The following is a 10,333-nucleotide window of genomic DNA, read 5'->3' on the forward strand; positions in this document are numbered from 1 at the left end:
AGTAATAACACAGACATAACAGAAATAAACTTGAGATCACATTTTTATGGTAGTCATTCCTTTGTCAGGTATCCCAGTTATAAAAACATGTTCATTTTCTTCAGTAACTGAAGTATATTTTTATTACTTAAAAAAAAAAAAAAAAGCTACAGTTTTCGAATTCTGAGCATTATGATATAGATATCCTGGGCTTGGATTATATTATCTACTTGAACTCAAGTGTATTTGAAAAAATTTGCATGTGTAACATTCTATCATGGACTAAGTCAAGCACATAACAGCCTTGAATCATTACAGCTGACACAATGGAAACTAATAGTTGCATAGCTCAAAAATGTACACAGATATAATTATAAACGGGAAGATGAGACCAAGGGGCAGAGGTCCCCCACACCATTACTAATGATCACTTCTTACAGTAAGGAACTTTTCATATGTATATTTGCTCTTGGAATTCATTTTATACTGTTACAATTGTAAAACATAGTGTAGGTGGACAGCTATAAGCATGGACTTTTTAGCTGATGCATTGAATTTATTGTGCAGGTTAATGAATGTCTCCTGATTTTGTCCAGCTATTTGATTTCTCATTATGTGAGAAAAGGAAGAAAAGTACCTGCAATAATTGTACAGAGTATATCACGTATCTTGTTGGCCTGAAAAATCCTCAGGGAGGCTGCATTTCAGAACACCACAACTGTCTGATGTCTGATTCAGAATCACTCACCCCAAACGCAGTCTGAAAATAACTACATATTTCATGAATACTGTCATTTTTCATATGAGAATGAAAGTGATCCTATGAAAAGGACTATGTGCATGAAACTGCAGATGGGATGCATGCACATACATTTTAACATACCCTGAATAAGGAACTAATAGAAAACATGCCTTATAAGAAATTTGTATATTGAGTTTGCTTCTGGGAGAAATGCTGAAATTTTGTAGGCCACTCTAAATACAATTCTTTCTCTTGAAGTGAGAACAATACTTCTCAAAAAAAAGAGCAATGGGTTGTTAAAGAATCATACAGACTAGTTTATTTGTTCATTTTGCTTTTAGGGTAATCAGGTATTGTAATTTAGGGATCTGTTCTAAAATCCCTGAAATGTAGTCTGATGATTTCAGCTGCATCACTTACACAGTAATTTATGTTAGCTAGTTTTAAATAGTCAGTACGCAGAAATGCCAAAAGCATTCACTGAAAGTGAATATTTTTGTTCTGTTTAAGTATCTACATTTCTCTTCATTATGCTCATCAAATGAACGTTTGAAAACAAAACCAAGCACTTTTTATTTAATTATTTTTAGTTTATTTTCCCTTCCATGTCATTGATTCATTTTTTAGTATTTTTCTAATGGTGGAAACTATTGAAAAAGTATAGTTGGGTTAAAAGAGTTTTTTTTTTGTTTTGTTTTATTTTGTTTTGTTTTATAGTTTCCCCAAATAAGGTTTTTCTTCATAGCACTAATCTTGTATTATGTTTTGTCAGTTTGCAGTTTTCTTTTATCTCCAGTGGTATACCATACTAATTTATTATACTGTGCAAACACTGTGAAATAATGTGTATGGCTATGGTTCATTCGGTCTTGCAAATCAAAAACTGATCTCAAAGTCTAGCAATGTTTTTAGTAAACAGGAAGGAAGTTTGCTAGTCTTTTACCTCACCTTACACGGAATTCATTCTAATGTTGAAATTTCAAACAAGGTTTATGCTTAGCTGCATCATTTAAATTGAATAGTAAATCAAATAAATTATTTGTAAATTATAGTTATGAAGCTAAATTATTCATTACCAATCAACCAGAAACTCAAGTTAAATTTTCACTGTTTTGTTGTTGTTGTTGTTGTTGTTGTTGCTACTGAATTTGTTAGGCTAGTGACAGGTACAGTGTGTGTTCTTTTTTTCTATAAACTATATTTATATTGCTTTTGTATTCTTGTTACTCTTTTAATCAAAAACATTGTAGTTATTCTATGAAAAAGGCTAATTATTTGTGTCAAAAGGAAAAAAAATATTTAGGTCAGGAAACAATTCTGACTAGCAGCAGAACTTATTAAAGCGATGTTTTTCATATGCAGAATTCTGATGAGATTACATACATAGTTTTCAGATTTAATGCTTATTGAATGATTCAAATATATTCACAATGTCAGTTTATTTAAATGTACACAGTTTGAGTCTGATATTATGGGAAGCTATATGAATCACATCTTTAAAAACTGTTTTTGAGATGTTCTATAACCTGCAGCTAACCTAAACCAGTAGAAATATACTGACATCTTGGATTATAATCTAAAATGATGTGTTTATTGGATCATCTGAGGTAAAGCTAAGTTCTTTGGAAGCATAAAATATTTTTTATTTTGGAATTATCATTTATGTAGGAATAATAATATTTCGGACCTTTCACTGTTTTACTGTGTTATTTATTTATTTATTTATTTATTTGTTTATTTATTTATTTTTCCTTTCTTTTAAATGGAAATAATTTCAGTCTGCATTATAGATTAAAAAAAAAAAAAGATTATGTTCTATTCTTCAGACTCGGGTGATATAAACTGAGCATGTCTTGTAAGTGTCATATTACTGTTTTCATTTTAACAGCACCAAGAATATATACATGCAAATATTTTCAAATAGAATAATGTGTTTACTTGCTTAGAAGAAATTATATACATTTTTTATCGAGCCATTAAAAAAAAAAAAGTGAGTCAATTATAAAAGTGGAGAAAATAACTACATTCAATGACATTATTTGGAGAACAAGCAGAAAATAAATAAATGTATAGACTGAAGTGACATGCCTGCATAAGCTATGACTATTCACTGCACTGGTAGGTTTTTATTATTTATGTGTTACCATAAAACTAGCAATTATTCATGAAAAACTATTTTCAGATCATGAAACATTTGTTGATTTCAGCCTTGTCCTTAGGCCACTTAATCCACACAGATCATGTTTAACCTAAAAAATTTGCTGACAGCTTTCTTTATTAATTTAGGTTTTAAAAGGCTTAGTTGATCTATATGAAAAAGAAACTCATCCTTGGGTCAGTCCCTTATGACCTTTCATGATCTTTTAACACTTGTTCAGACTCCTGGTTTGCTGCACCAGGAATAGTACAGCTATAGTATAGAATCTCTTTTGGCCATACTGCTGCCTCTTCATGATATAGACAACAATAATACATAAACCCCTGAAAAAGAACTTTCTTTTTGCTCTTGCATTTGTTAAATGAGTGCACCTTTTAAGCAGCTAGGTAATGAATTAACACATAATAACCCCAGATTAACAGAATCTGTCACAAAACACCTGTAATATTGTATAATGAGGTCATACAAACATAAAAAGCTTTCTGAATAGCATATAATTGCACTAAATATAAAGAATAAACCCCACAGTTATTCATGTGACTGAACCCAAATCCTTGGAGATATATCAAAGAGGGACAAAGTCTAGATCATTAGGCAAGTGACACTGAAACGCCAAGAAAGAATCTTAGAAGCCTTAAGTTTTTAATGTAGTCAGTGCATAGATTCTGGATGAAATAATCAACAGTAGTCATTACTACTTATGTAATGTTTAGAATTTCTTGTTTTAAATTCAAAGCATATATTATTTGAGTTATTCTTTGAGGTACACAGTTTGATCCAATCATGCTGGTCATGAGAACGTACATACATGAAAGCATATTCACAGTGTTCACATTTTGTCAACTTATTTAAATATGGCATTTCCACTTGCTGCACCAAAATCAATCAATCAATCAAACAAACAAGCAAAACCCAACTAAGAAACAAAACTAACCAGCCCCCCCTCCCCACCCCACCCCCATTTTCCATCAGTGAAATGTTCATGAAAAAAATCTCCATCATGCCTTTGGAAATATATTTTTTTTTTAAAGAAGAGTGAAATCTCTGAAGGTCAATTCAGAAAAAAAAGTATGACCAGCAATTTCTACAGAATATGGAGAGAGTATTTGAACATCTCATCTTTTGCTTGTAGATCAGTGTTTCAGGCAAAATAAAACCTTTCTGTAACTGCAGCGTAGAACATCCTGTAACACAACAGATATGCACTCTGAGATTATGTAGATCTCAAACTAACCTCTAACCTCATAAGGTTATCAGTAATGAAAACGTCTCCTAGATTTTTCTATAGAGCATTTCCTCTAACAGAAGCAAAGTATATATGTAGTCAAAGTATGCTGCCGTTAAAACGTATATAGGTGAATCTCAGACAAAAGTTAAATATCGTATCATTTAAAGTTTTTATATTTGTAAAGTCCAGCTGTTCAAAGTGACAATTACATGGAAAGACTTTGTTGTTGTTGTTGTTGTTGTTGTTAGAACAGAATAAACAATTATTAATCCACAACTGCTATGACTAGAAAGATATCCTGCAGAACATGTTTATGCAGTATCATCATAATTATGACCAGTTTGAATAAATCTTGGTCTTTGGAATTTAAATATATCTAAGACTTCACCCTTGCAAAGAACAATTCTACCTAACTTTGAGGTTAAACTCTGTGAGTGTGTGTGTGAATTTAATGACATGTGTTGATATTATAACTTGTTGGTTGTGGTCCTGATTGATTTTGGGGCTGCTGATTATCCATAAAACAAACTAAAAACATGTATATATTCTACTAAATTGGATAGGTGTCATGGACTTTGCAATAGAGAATACCAAAGAGGAAAACAAATAGTTAAAACATTTATCTTAAAAAAATACCAGCTGGCTATGCTGTTGGTTAATGATTTAACTTCCTTAGAAATTAAAGAAAGATTTAAAATGAATAATTATAAACATAATTTTAATAATTCTGTGGTTATTCAGTGTAAGAATGAAAAAAGAGCTCTAAGAGTCTGAATATGTCTACAAAATGTGTTGTTGTTGTGTATTATGTGACATTGTTAAAAGGAATTGTCACGGATCTTGTGAGAGATTTGTGATTTTATATTATAGATTTATTATTTAACAATATATATTAATAGTACAATTATTATATAGATATTACTATAGAATATATTTTAAGATTATAGATTATATATATATTATAGATTATATTTTAAGGTTGGACTATATGATCTGAAAGGTCTTTTCTAACCTGAATGATTCTATGATATTTTACTTTTTTGGGGGAAGAAATGTGGAACAGGGGTGGAGGAATAAGAGAAATGTAGAGTGCTTCTTGGTTCTCAACAAAAAACTCCCCAAACCAAATGGTTTCATAAAATAGATGTTTTAATAATATGGAATAAAAAGATGAATGTAGATAAATAGGTAAATCTTATAACTCCAGATTCTGAAAACCCCATGTTCACACTGCATTGGATGCACCCCAGGTGAATTTTCCCATGGCATGCTATGCAGCTACTCTTTGTGGAAAAAAAAATCCTCCATTTTGGTCATTCAAGCTATTATATAATTTTCTTACAAGGAAACAACTCTGTTCAAAAAGGATTTTCACATGAGAACCTCCTGCTGCACTGCTAACAGAGGCAAGGCTGTGCAGGTGGTGTAACTAGCAGTACTAAGTGGGAGGTGCCTGCGATCTACTCTGTTGCAATGACCTGGCTGAGGTTATTCTGTGGCCAAAAGATTTGTGCAACAAGAAACAGCCTGAAAGCCATGCTAGACATGCAGCATAGTACAGCACAAAAGGGCCCGGGATCAGGTTAGCTGTTCTGTGGATCCTTGTGCACTTGCTCTATGGTGCCTTTTGCACAGGTATATGCTTCCTTGCGTCCACATATGTGGATCCCTGTGTACTCCTTGACATATAATAGTCTCCTGGTCAGAATCACTGCATTTCACCTCTTGACCCACATGCAGTTTACCTTTCCCAAAGATATTATAGGTTGAGAGTTACATTAGTAAAGTATGGGCTTCACAGGCCCTAAGTACAGAACAGACATGTCCTGCTCAAGATTACAGACTCCTCAAACATGTCTTCTGCACAGCTCTCGGTGTAGTACCGTAGCATTGAAACAGTAAATTAGGTTACCATTTCTGAAAGACCACGGAGTATGCCTCTCAAAAATAAAATAAAATAAAATAAAATAGAATAAAACATTAAAAAAAAATCTATATTGCTCTATATTGCTCATTCACTTTCAATGAAGGGGTGGGATACTGACATCGGACAGGAAGATCATTGGGCCAAAACGGACAATAAGAAATAAATAACATAGTATGTTTTTTTTCCAGTCTGGACTCCAGTCGAAGATACACTATATTACATAAATAGTAATGATAGTGAAGTGTAATGTTATTATAAAGCATAATTATTTAACAAGACATGGAGATTCAGCCATATGCTATATATATTAATATTAAATTAACATATAAAGTTTTCAGAAACAAAATTGACCATTGGTTTTATTTAAATAAAATTAAAAGATAATAATACTTTTTGGAAGCCTAAACTTTTTAAACTCCTACCCAATCTTTTCGACTAATATTGCCAAAACAATAACAGTCTTTTCATAGAATCATAGAATCATTAAGGTTGGAAAAGACCTCCAAGATCATCTGGTCCAACCATCACCCATCAAGTCCAACCTTTCCTTAAACACCCCTGGGGACGGTGACTCCACCACCTCCCTGGGCAACACATTCCAATGCCTGACTACTCTTTCTAAGAAGAAATGTCTCCTAATTTCTAATTTAAACCTCCCCTGGTGTAACTTGAGGTTATCACCTCTAGTCCTATCACTAGTTAAAATTTTGTACAATTATTTCTAGCTTTTCCTGTATATTACATACTCTTCATTGTTTTCACCTCAATTTCTTGCCTGAAATCACTCACCTTTCTTCAGTTTAAGTGGTGCTGTACAGTGGTTTAAAATTCTTTCTGCTATCACTGTTACTGAGGCATTGATCTTCAGCTGTGCTGAACTGCCCTCAAGGAGGTGGAACCTGATGCCATTGATTGACAAGAAATACTACTTTCAGTAATTTTGATCAAATGCATTCAAGAATGAAAAGACTAACAGCAGTACCAATCAAGGTATTTTGTGTCCATTCTGTAAAATGAATCAAGCTTTCAGGAAATTTGATAACATACTTTTACATTGATACATTTGTCAGGTACAGAATATAAAAAATTAATGAAACTAGAAAGGTGCCAACAAAACCTCGTGCCATGAAATGTAGGAAAATACATATAGAAAACAATATTTTCTTCTTAGACTAGAAATTGATTGTAGTACTTTTATATGGATCTCATTTTCATCTTATAGTTTTTTATTTTCTTTTCTTCCTCCCGCCCCGAAAGACTTGTTTGATTGTCTGGTTTTTGGTTCTCTAGTTCAGATGGCATGAAAACTTAACAGTATAGTATGGATGATCTTGATTCTTATAAATTTCTAATTATTCTACTGATCCAGTCTAAGACATGGAGCAAAAATGTAAGTACCTTTTTCTTTAAAACATTGATTTATTGACTGCTTGTGCTGGAAGAATTGCTATACCATCTTCTTGATATAAGGTATACTCTTCCAAGTGTACAGAAGAGCTGAATTCAAGGACCATTCCTATTCTTTTGAGGAATTTACTTCCCTTGTTGCTTTTTGAGGTTACTTCAGACATAAAATTTTCCCAAGTTTGGGCAATAGAGAGTTTCTTTAATATTAGTTCAACTAAAACCATCACTGATTCATGACTTCATTCCTTAAGTATAATTGTCATACATTTTTATATATACATATATATTCATATACCTGTGCATTTACTGTAAATGCTATGCAAACAAACTGCATGAGAGACAAGTGTAAACTTTTATCTAATTATTGACTTTAAAGCTATATTTGGTAGTGATGAGACTGTAGGTTATAATCTTTGAAAATGTTCAGTGTGGCCTTAGACTGTTCTCACTGATATCAATGGTAAAAAATGCTGACTTCAGTAGGTCACTACTCTTTTAGAAATCTTCTCCTTAATATATGTCTCCTCCTTGAAAAATAATAAATAATAATCTTATTTCACTAAAGCATTAATTTCTGCCAATTGTTATAGAGCATACATCAAAACTATTTTCATTGTTTCAAAGTTTTTGAGAAGTCCTTTTCTTTACATTGTTGGCAAAAAATGTCAAACTTTTCTAAACTATTTCCTGCTCTACATAATGATTAAACACAATGCTCCACAGACATCTTTTTTCCTATAGCTTTCATTGGTTGTAGTTATTCCTTTAACTTTCTGCTGACAAGAGACACTGAAAGAGCATATGCGACTCTGTCACTTAGGTAGTGTCATTGCTGCATGTTGTCTTTTTTCCTGTAGCTCTCAATTTTGTAATTTATTATTTTAATTTATTAATTTTTTAATGTTGAGGTTTTCCTCCCTTATTAATTTTGTTTATTGGCCAGGAGGTTTGGCTGTGAAACTGATATTTAACCTAAAAACTTGAATTATTTTATTCTATATTCAAATTTTAATGATGCAGATACAACAGTGCTTGACTGAGCAGTCCTCAGTGACCACATTGTATTTAAGTATGTATTTAAGAATACTGTCAGGTAAGGATTTTCTGATTTAACTACATCTGTTTAGAAGATCACTTTTTGTTAAACAGCTGTCAGGTTTTACAGTCCCAGCATCTCTGAACTTTCTTTATGAGTTATATACACAATTTCCATTGCTTCTTTTGAAAATCCAGAAGTAAGCCACATGACTGCTGTACTCTTTAGAACTGACATTTAAGAGGTAACTTTTCTTCCATTCTCTTACCAACTAAATTTATCAGATGTAAAGTCTGGAAGAAAGAAGAATAAACAAAAATATCCTTCCCTCTAATTCTTATGCCATCCTTTTTTCTCTCTAAACCCATGCAAAATTCCAATGGAATTAATCTGTTATTAAACATGGTTAACAATAAGTAGATTTTATTTATTTATTTATTTATTTATTTATTGTGATTGTAGTTTCCCGTCACTAAACTGACTTCATTAATCATGTTATGAAAGTGACCACCACCTTGATGTAGTAATGCAATATTTCTTTTTATAGTCATCACTACTGTTTCTATTGTTTTTACAACGGACACCTTGTCATATATGCCAAATCAGCCAGGGTTCCTTTTCACAGTATTCAGAGAACATATCCAAATGATGAAGTAACTTTTTATTTTATGGTATCTATTATCCAAAGAAACTTGGGAAGAACTTATAATTTTAACCCTATCATTTCCTTATCCAAAGAGTCACAGAGCAGAAAGTATACTGCTTCAAGGTTTATAAAAGTAAGTTCTATTTTAGTTTATCTGTGAAAAATTAAATAAATAAATAAATAAATAAATAAACATAAAGCATATTTGTTGCAGTTTTTCATTAGAAAATTGAAAGATTGAAAGTGAAACTGCAAGAGTTGAAAGTGCCCAGGAATGAAAACATTGTTTTCTCAAAGGCTGCTCAAAAACTGTTCCATCCGTTCATATTTGGCTACATTTTCAAGGTTTTTCTTGAAGACTAGGGATTGAAAGCAAACAAATATTAGAGATAAAAGCTTCAACATTTCTCTGAATTTCACTTCAATAAACTTCCTATTTCCACATTTGTTTTTCCTTTGGCTTATTGTTTACGGAAATTACATTCTTTAAAGAAATTTACTATTACAGAGCAAAGCTACTACTACAGATACAAGAAGTGAATAACAAAATTCAGGTATTGATGCATTCTGTAGTAAGTGATAGAATCTCTCTGGTTTGAAAATCCTAACTGAAGAAACTGTAGTAGAACATTTTTGCAATACATGTATGTTTTACGTCTCTGCTTCTACATAAACTGTAGTGAAGATATCCTGCTTCAGGATCTGATCTATTGCTCACAAGAAAGGTGGTGCTAAAAAGATTATATGTGCCTATGTCACACATAATATTTAAAACCATATTAGAAATCCAATTCAATGTTTTGAGAAGGACTTAAGTGATAGACAGTTCTCAAATTCTACTGACGAGGGGAATTTAACCTGGTGGTAATTATTACACAAGAAACCAGCAAAAAGATCAGTTTTATTATCAGCTAAAAGATATATGTGAGTGTATGGTTTTTTTTTTTTTTTGTTTGTTTGTTTGTTTTTTTTTATGATACTGAGGACTGTGTAATTAAATCACTGGAAAGATCCCAAACCTTTTATATTAAGCCCAAAGAATGTTAATCAGCGATCTTTTTTTTTTTTTTTTTTTCTTTTCTTTATTGAAAAAGGCAGTTCCGAAACTCAATATTAAAAATATCAGAATAGAAACATACCCAGTTACAGTCAATTGTTGCCTGATAAGCAGTGTATTTTTAGACTGACATCTCTTTGGAGAGATGGTCTA

This window comes from Cygnus olor, chromosome 4 (assembly GCF_009769625.2).
Source record: "Cygnus olor isolate bCygOlo1 chromosome 4, bCygOlo1.pri.v2, whole genome shotgun sequence".
NCBI lineage: Eukaryota > Metazoa > Chordata > Aves > Anseriformes > Anatidae > Cygnus > Cygnus olor.